We start from the raw sequence: 7,611 nt of genomic DNA, 5'->3' as shown, positions 1-7,611 counted from the left end.
TTTTGTTTAGTTTGCAAGAAATCTTTGACAGAATTTTGTACTTGTGTTCTTATTTGGATATCCTCTTATTTTTTTCAAGTAACATTTATAAGACTCGGACCAAATCTGAGTATGATACGTTTTATATCCGGATTATAATAGTCTTTCAAACCGTCGACATCTTGAACTAAGACTAGAAGATTTAAGGGATGATTTTAATGGTGGTTGAAAGAAATCTTAGTCAATAAAACATGTAGACAAACAAAAGGGAAGGTTGGATCAGTGGTTTAGCAAAATAAGAAATCATAAGTGTGCCAAAACGTTTGAAAATGAGTACATATACTTAACAAATGGAATGTTTGTTTCTTACCTATAAGAAGGCACACTGAAAGATTGCGATTACATTAATTGTATAGATCCGATAAAACATTTCGACTTTGACTCTCGACATTTCCTTTTTATCCACAAAACAATGAATTCATAAATAGTGTGTCAAGTCTTATACGGAGCTCCAATTAATTTAGAATATCTGACTCATTATGGTACTTTGTTGGTGGTCTAAGAAAAAAATTGATGCTATTCTTATGATTCTCAATTTTTCTGTTTCTATAGGGAAAACACTTTCGCTATAATTCATTTTTTTTGTACCCCGTGAAGAACAGGGGCCCCAAATAATTAAATTAGGGCTAAAGTGATATAATGTACTGCAAATTTTCATTTGCAAAAATAACTGTATAATACACCATAATTCCGAGTCTTATCTCATTATAAAATCTAAAAACAAAGAAGTAAGGAGTCAGAGCTCACGGTCGGAAAAGTTTTGGCATGTTTATCAAAAACTGATGTGGACAGCACTGTTTGCTAGTTTTTCTAAGATAAAGCTATTGATTCTTGTATGGGATGTAATTTGAGCTGATCTGATGTAAAAAGTTTGGAATTTTTCACACCATCAAAGGGATGTAAGCCATACAAAAATGATATAACATTTTTTTCTTAAAAACCATATTTGACATTTGACCCCATTTTGTTAGAGACGTGACCACAATCGATGTGTACGACATCGCTATTTCGATAGAGCTTGAAATACGCTTTCCATCGATGTGTAATTTAGCCATATTATATTCCGATGCACTAAATTATCAAAAATCGATAGCCTGCTATCCTACTATTTGAAAAACGGATGACTATAGAAAGAATAACTCGAAAACATTTTTCAAACCCATTTATAGAAAAAAAATCACTTATGCTGTATTAGTTGTCGGTTATCCGGTTTTCATTACCGAAGACGCGGTATCAAATATCGAAGAGTAATCAAGGGAACCAAGACTATAGCGGTAATCAAAAGAATGTAATCCAGGGACAAAGACCATACATGGAAAACAGACATACACAACAAAGAACACAAAGCAACTAAAATCATACATACAAAGTAACAAAAGTAAATGGGCAACTCGGACTCCACCAAAAACTGGGAGCATGGACCAGGTGCACCGGTAGGATAAGCGTCCTCTGATAAACGTTGGTATAATTTAATATTTTTTATGATGTAATAATAACCAATGCGGAAGTTTCAAGATAACATCTAGTATCTTTTTTATATTGAAGTAATATTCAAACGATTTTGCAACATATTTTGATTTATAACGAATATGCACGACAAAATGAACGTAACATTTCTACAAAGTGCTTAAACGTAATTGGAAAACAATCTGTCGCATGCCAAGACTAAACAACAAAAGTGCGGCCAGTAACACTTGCAAACGGTTAAGACAGCTTAAAGACTTACCATATGCTTATGAAATAGATTGTTTTAAATTGAAACAAAAACTAAAAAGTGTATGTGTTTTTGTCATATTCTTTGAGGCTTACTTTCAATGCTCTTAGATTAAAGGATCAGATGACCAAAAAGTTGCAACGTGAAAACGGAGTTTTACGAGGCGAAAAGAGAGAGATTAAAATTCTTTTACGCGAAGTAGAAAGTATTTTTGACAAGTAATGTGACTTATATATTTGCATTATCTTGGAATTGGTTATGTTTAGTCCACTTACAACATCAGTTTTATAAAATCCCCCTGCTATGAGACGACAAACTTGTGAAGTTATATTTGACATTGTGTGTAAAGAGGGATAAAAAGTTTCTTCATGAATATTTATCACCAATTTTACTTTATTAAGTTTGTTTTAAAGCATGAGGAAAACATCCTTTATTGTTTTTATAGTGGAATTTTAATAATAGGAGAGTGAGTAACCAAAATATTATCACTAGTGCCGAAGATTTAACGAGTGAGTGGAACTTGTTTCGCGCACAAGTTAACATTGAAGCGTTCTTGGCATGAATGACCATATTTTGGTTATTCACGATAACCAATTGATTATCCTATTTTCTACATATTTTGTCGATATTTTCAACATGAATTTTAGATGTCAAAGTTACGACAATTTGGCGGGGGAAAGTATTTTGCAAAATACATTTCATAAATAGTATTTTTTTAAAGTTAAGGCATTAACCATCTCTACAACTTCAAAAGTGAATTGGGACAACTCGACTGTTTCTGCTTCACTAAAAACAAATTTTCTTTCTGCACTAAAATAAGCCACATAGTTCCGATCGCGGCAATTTTTAAAACTGTATCAAGCATTTTATTCATTGAAATATTTTCATTGTGGAATTCATTTCATTAATTTCAAAAGCAGAATTGCTTGACTTAAGTTCCACTACAGGTAAAAAGACAGATCATTGCGTATATTTTCTATGGGATATATATTTAGTCTTTAGTGTGGTTCTGATTAAATTTAAGAGAAGTAAAGTCTCATACACACAAATAGCAAAAATTCGATGTCACATAGCTGATAAAAACGTATATTTGTATGAAATTGAATGAACTTTCACCTTTTATATACGTATTCACTTATAAAATCTTTCGATCCACTTAGGTATTATCGTTTACTACTTTATTTTGTGTCCTAATTGCAAGCTGAATTAACCTACAAGGAGGTATCAACCGGGCAGCAATATAATATTTTTTATATCGCTTAGCTCGTCTAGTGGTCAAAGGCCGCTGTACTCAGGGAAAAAGAGCACATCAGTACGAATTTCCCCGAGCAAATGGCTTCAAATGTGCTTAATTCTCAAGTTTTGAACATCCTCAATTAATAATTATTCAATAAAGCACGTTAACGAGACCGGTAGCGATTGAAGTGGTCACATTATGAGACGTTAAGGATATACATAATATGGTCAAATGCATTTAATACACAATTCTCTATAAATACTCTTACAATTATGTTTTGTTTTTTCTTGCTAGATCATTAGTAATAGTAATCATTGTGTTTATTTGTTATTTCAGTTCAATAAAGCAAGAGGGGACTGACTCTATGGAAGACCGCTCCGTAAGCAGTTCTATCGAAGTAGAAACCACATATAATCAAATTAAGAGTATGGATGATTTTGAAATAGGGTAAGCAATTTAATCGAACCTGTGTTCCTTAAATATTTGCTTCCCATATCAGTCCTATAATTAGTTTGTCTGACTTGTCGTTTACACTGAAAGTTTCCTTATGAATTACTTATATTAAGAGTAATCAAAGAAACGAAATAACCAAAATAACACATACAAAGAAATGAAAGCAAACTCGGACTCCACAAAGCACATTGAGCATGGACCAGGTGCACCGGTATAGTAGCATTATCTGCTTCTCTATAAACACCCGCCTATTGCTCTTAAAATGTCAAGTCCAGTGTACACTTTAATGTTGTAACAACACAACTCTAACCCAGAAGCATAATTGTAAGAAGCCGATCACGGTAAAAAAAAGTCCATGTAGTTACAGCAAGCTCTAGCATAATGCATAAGTGGTGATATGATACTCAGTACGCGGTTGCAGAAAAGATAATGCCAGAGATGAAAGGAAAAAGAGAAGTCACTGCGTTTGTCGTCAAGTTTTGTCATGAATTTTACCTTAACATCGATCTCTTAGTGAATATGAGGCTGACTTCATAGTGTCCTTTATATCAAGAGTACAATTTGTTCCCGTTGGAATGTGAACCGTTTCTTTAAAAAAAAAGCGCCCACCACATTAAATAAATATGTTGTCGATAGAAAATTCCAGCTGTTTGATTACAACTTCTTCGATATATTTGGAAGATGATTTAGAATCGTTTTATAAATAGTTCGTATCTGTATCTAGGTGATGGACCGCCTTTTACTGGAAAAAAACTATGTATGTTTTGAGTCGATATTTCATCTGGATTCTAAGTTTTGCTTTAATATGGTTCCCTTGATTACTTTTCCATTGTTTTATAACTTTTTACCCCATCATTGCTTATCGTAATAAGACCCTATTATTCGGACGTTCATAGTGTGTAGAGTTGTACAATGAATGTAGTGTAAGTAACTCCTGTCGTTAAGTTTTTTTTTCTTTTTTAGAAACGTTTTTGAACATTTTTATTAACACCTTTGTGAACTTATTCGATTGCATTTTTATTTGTTTTTGTATTTTAAAATGGAACGAATAGAAAATACACAATCAACTGTAAAGGCATTGTTACAAAATTATTCAAGAATATTTTATGTGATTATATTTACAAGTTAATTGAATCTTTTTGGTTATTTTTGTTAAAAACATTAATGCTATGATAGTTATACTTGGATGCAATTTTGATTTAATAATAAATTGTAGATCTTCAGAACCGTCAACATCAACAATAACTCATCAATTTTTCGTGATAGCGGGTTCTCATGAACTGAAAGTAGCTTGAGTTCCAGCAAAGATTAATTCGTCAAATATTAAATCCGCTTTTATATGTATTTATTTGGAAGCTGGTTTATCTTCTGTAATTTCGATTCTAATGGGACAGATACATATTACAGTATCAGTGTTTTGTTGATGATACGGTCTGTGTATGTACTCGGTGTGGGATGTGAGAAAATGGGAGGCTGCAGAATTTTATTCACTGTTATCCTAGGTTTTTCAATAAAGAAGTAATTTATTTATTTCAAGAGTGTTAGTTTACTTATTACGACATTCATTTGTATAAATAAATATTCTTACGGTTTACTGCTGGTTCACATTAGGGTCTACTATGTAAGTTTCTGTTTAACTTAAATACAGATATATGTTCTGTTCTTGTTGATTTGTGCTGATATTATGTTTGTAAATTTGTAATTTTATATACACTATAATTTTATGAAGATTTTATCATTTGTAGTGTTAGTTTGTACAAATTGTAACATGTGTAAAAAAAGTGAGTACAAATTACAATTTGTACAAAATCAGCCAAAAAATAACTTATAACTTATGTTCATCTATTTTTTAACCAAAAATAATGTCAATTTTTAGGTTAATAAATTTCCATTTTTAAAAGTTACATGGAGCATGTCAAAGAACCATGACAACGGGGATAACACATGACATTTTGCGTTTCGCACTTTTGAAGTTTTACATTATAACCCTGCCCAGAATTTTTTTTAAATTTGGGAACAGCTTCAGGCAAATAAAACTGTAGAGACGGAATCGAGGACATATTTAGACTGCACTATTTAAAGCCTCAATATTGTTCTTGCTTAGATGTTAAGTTTTTTTTTAAATATTACTTCGTACAGCTCAAACTCTTTGTGAAATTATCCTACTGGTCAGCCATTCATATAATGCCCCAAATTATCTCCAAAATTTATTACCACCAATTCAAAGTACTACTAGCTACCCATTACGAAAGGTTTCTGATCTGATTGTACCGTTCTGTCGACTGTCAATGATCGAATTCATTCGACCCGTCAACCGTTTGCGAATGGAAAAAACTTGATAGATCTACATTAAGTTAATAAGTCATGCATTTGTCAAAAGGGTGTCTACTGTTGTCGAGTCCATTTTTTTCTACTATTAATATTGTTGTTGTTTTGTATGTAAATGACCGTTAGAAATAATAGTTCAATTGTTGCATACTTTTGTGTTTATATTGAAATTATTGTGAAAAATTGTGTTGAAAAGGAGAAGACCGCGTATGTTCGAAAAAACTTGTGTCATATCCCCGTTTGTTCTTTGAGGAAATAAAAATTGTTATAAATCAAAACCATTTATATAGTTAAATCCGCTGAACAAAGATACTCAAATAATGAATAACGGAGACAAATTGCACATTGAAATTATGAACTCGCAAAACGATATTCCCTAGACATTTGTAGATAGGACTTCGATGTCTAACCTATCAAAATTAAACCAATTTTTACAATCTGGTATGCAAAATCTGCTAGATTTTTAAACTGATTTAAAGATTAATCAAGGGAACCAAGATTCTAGCGGAAATTAAAAGAATGTAATCCTAGGACAAAGGCCGTACATGGAAAACAGATACACACAACAAAGAATATAAATTAACTAAAATAATACAAAGTTAAAAAAGTAAATGAGCAACTCGGACTCCGCCAAAAATATGGAGCATACATCAGGTACACCGGTAGGGTAAGCGTCCTCTGCTTTTCTAGAAACCCCCATCGAGTTGCTCACAAAAAGTCAAGTCCGGGTAGACGAAAGAGGAAATAAAAACTATGACACGTTGAACAAATCAGACTTCATGGTGCATATAGATACACCGTAACGATCTACGAGTTCATGATGACGACCATAAAACTTCTGTAGTGATGACTTCAATCTTGTATCAACATAACCCTGTTACAGAAGCCTACTTGTAAGAAATCTAGCGCGATACAAAAAGTCTGCGTAGTACTGCAAGCTCTGGCATAACGTGTGAGTTGTGATATGAAAACTCCATACGCAAGTGTTGAAGGGATGTTGCCACAGATGAAAGGAAAGTTGACAATTCTGAATGAAAAGTCATCACGTCTGTCATAAAGTTTGGTCAAAAGTTTTTCTTTACCATCGACCTCTAAGTGGAGGTCAAGATATGAGCCTGACTTCACAGTGTCTGTAGTATCCTTTATCTGAAGTTCTTTGGGAGTAGATGCGATGTATCAAATCCCTGAAACTAGGATTATTTAACGATAATACGTCATCTATATAGCGGAAACTGAGATTAAAGGATCTATCTAAACGATGTTCTTTTTTTCGGATCAGATCAGCTATAAAGTCAGCCTCATAAGAGTGGAGGAATAGGTCAGCAAGTAAAGCAGCACAATTTGTTCCCATTAGAATGCCGACCGTTTGTTGAAAAACGTGTCCACCACACTGGACAACAATGTAAAAAATGCCAACATTTTGAAAACATCTGTACATTTGGAAGATGATTTGGGATTATTTTTTTTTTCAAAGTATGAGGAATCTCTACTAAGAACTATATATTTGTATCTAGACATACCATCTTCTTTGGAGAAACAACTATGTACTTTTTTTAGTCTGATTTTAACTGAATATGGGGAATAGAACTACACAGTGTTGAAAAATCATAGGTTTTAATGCTTGCCTATTAGTTCAAATTTGAAGAACATTTGTTTAAATAAAAAGATGGTATTGTTCATGTCATAACTGTGTGTATATTTCAGGTAATGAATTTACACATCTATGCTATTTTATCTATGTAAAAACTCAAGCTGTAAAATTAATTAAATGTACATGTATTGGTTTAAATCATGCTGTTTTTATTAGCATATAACATAACTAATCTACCAATTGGACCAA

Source organism: Perna viridis, chromosome 10 (assembly GCF_037379345.1).
Source record: "Perna viridis isolate PV_CMFRI_1.1 ecotype Kerala chromosome 10, ASM3737934v1, whole genome shotgun sequence".
NCBI classification, from domain to species: Eukaryota; Metazoa; Mollusca; class Bivalvia; order Mytilida; family Mytilidae; genus Perna; species Perna viridis.
The sequence above is the reverse complement of the archived record's forward strand: the minus strand, read 5'-3'. Positions refer to the sequence as shown.